Genomic DNA, 2,500 nt, shown 5'->3' on the forward strand with positions numbered 1-2,500 from the left:
TCCATTTCAGTGTCGTTTTTGGCAGCAAATTTCTATTTTAGTTTTAGTCATTTAGTCTTTGGACTGAAACTTCATTTAGTTTTAGTCACATTTTAGTCACCTGGAATGTCTTAGTGTTAGTGCTAGTTTTAGTCGACTAAATGTCATGAGATTTTAGTCGCGACGCGTTGTGAGCTTGTAGATCGGCTATTTTCAGCAAGTGTAAAAACAGTCATTACGACGGCATCAATGCCCACCAAAATACATTTTAGTCGACTAAATCAACTGTAGATTTAGTCGACTAAAACCTCATGACATTTAGTCGACTAAAACTAGACACAACACTGATGCCAAGTCTGAACAGTTCCCACTGGGCATTTTTGTAGTCCAGAGCGACTTACATTAAAGGACCACTTCACCACTTTTCAACCTATCTTCATATAATAGGTCCTCACTAATAATCATGATAAAATGGCACGATTTTTTTCTACTCAGACTGTGTCTCATAGGAGGGCTGTGGGCAGTTTAGAAACCGTCTTCCAGTGACATCATCATGAGGCAGATTTTTTTTTTACAATTTTCTTTTACAAAGATATTTAGATTTTCATTATCGTGAGAACGATGGCTTCCATTTTCGCATTGCAACTTTTCAGGACTAGAAAGCCTGCAGTTTTTATTAGCTTGTATTCCCCATCGATGATGTCACTGGAAGACGGTTTCTGAACTGCCCACAGCCCTCCTATGAGACACAGACCGAGTAGAAAGAAATTGCACCATTATTTCATGATTATTAGTGAGGACCTATTATATGAAGATAGGTTGAAAAGTGGTGAAGTGGTCCTTTAAGCAAAAAGAATGTCATACAACACAACACATATGTCATACAACACATAAGACTGCCTGCCTAAATATGTCCCAAACCGCCCCCCTAAGCTGGCCTGCTCACTTTGCCTAAAAAAATGGCAACTAAAAAATACGGGGAAGCAGCTTTTTGCTTCTACGGGCCGATGGCATTGAACAAACTCCCACTGTACCTTCGTCAGGCAGCCTCTGTAGTTTAATAAACTCCCACTGTACCTTCGACAGGCAGCCTCTGTAGTTTAACAAACTCCCACTGTACCTTCGACAGGCAGCCTCTGTAGTTTAACAAACTCCCACTGTACCTTCGACAGGCAGCCTCTGTAGTTTAACAAACTCCCACTGTACCTTCGTCAGGCAGCCTCTGTAGTTTAACAAACTCCCACTGTACCTTCGACAGGCAGCCTCTGTAGTTTAACAAACTCCCACTGTACCTTCGACAGGCAGCCTCTGTAGACATTTTTAAAGCACAGCTCAAGACCCACTTCTACAACATTGCTTTTAATTGATCTTTTATTTTTTGTTATTCATGTCCTCACTGTACTGCATTACTGCTTGTTTTTTAATGTCGTTGCCTTGCTTTTCTTTTATTCTCCATTGTTCTGTAAAGCACTTTGAGCTGCATTTCATGTCATGAAAGGTGCTATACAAATAAAGTTTTATTATTATTATTATTATTATAAGTAGTTATCATGAATCGTGTATAAGCTAAGAACGTAACAGTGGAGTATCTATGTCAACTATACATACTATACTATATTATATATTATACAATATACATGTGTACTATAAAGTGCTATGACTACATCAAATGCAATTCTAGTGCTGTCTACGTAACGAGCTACTGTATAAGTCGGTCTAAAATACTGTCTAAGTCGATAGACTAATTAAATAGACGTCTAAATGGCAAAAGAAATGTCTACAAACTGGGGTAAAAATGGTCTAGAAAAAGAAAGTTGTTTTCTGCTGATTAACCAGGCTAATCAAGGTCTAAATGTAGACCATAGACGTTGAAACAATGACGTTGTTTCAACGTCTAATCTAGGCCTAGACTGTCAAAAAACAATTTAGACTATATTTTTACCCCATTTCTTTGACGGTCATTTTGACGTCTAAAAGCAGACAATTTGCTCAGTGGGTTCATTATATAGAGAGAGAATTGATTGAGCCACATACAGTAAAAACAGTATTTTGAATGTAATCTCAATTTCATCCACTAAATTATCCTTTCAGTTAATTTATTAAGGTGACTTTAGGAATATGTACCGCCATTCCGACAATCAGAAATCAATGTTGGAGTTAGATTAATGATGTTTTTAATATTCATTCCAATAAGTTTCAGATTGCAAAGTTTAAAGACACTGGTCTTTTACTCTATAAAGTTTAACCCATTCTGACCTGAGATCAGATTCTATAAATGTCTGTTTGAAAATGACAGTTTTCTGAAAAAGCTATGTTTCTGTGTCAGTCGTTCTTCGGTTTTTCAAAAAATAGCAGACCTATATGAGCTTGTAGATCTGCTATTTTTAAATAGCTAAAGCATAACATAATGCTAACACCAAAAGGGCCTACAATGGGTTAAAGTATAGCGTTTTACAGACACTGTCACTGGGTCTTTTTTTACTTCATGAATTCCAGCGGGGCTGATCTTGTGAAAGTGGAG

The sequence above is a fragment of the Protomyctophum parallelum genome, assembly GCF_964188405.1.
Source record: "Protomyctophum parallelum genome assembly, chromosome: 6".
Lineage (NCBI taxonomy): Eukaryota > Metazoa > Chordata > Actinopteri > Myctophiformes > Myctophidae > Protomyctophum > Protomyctophum parallelum.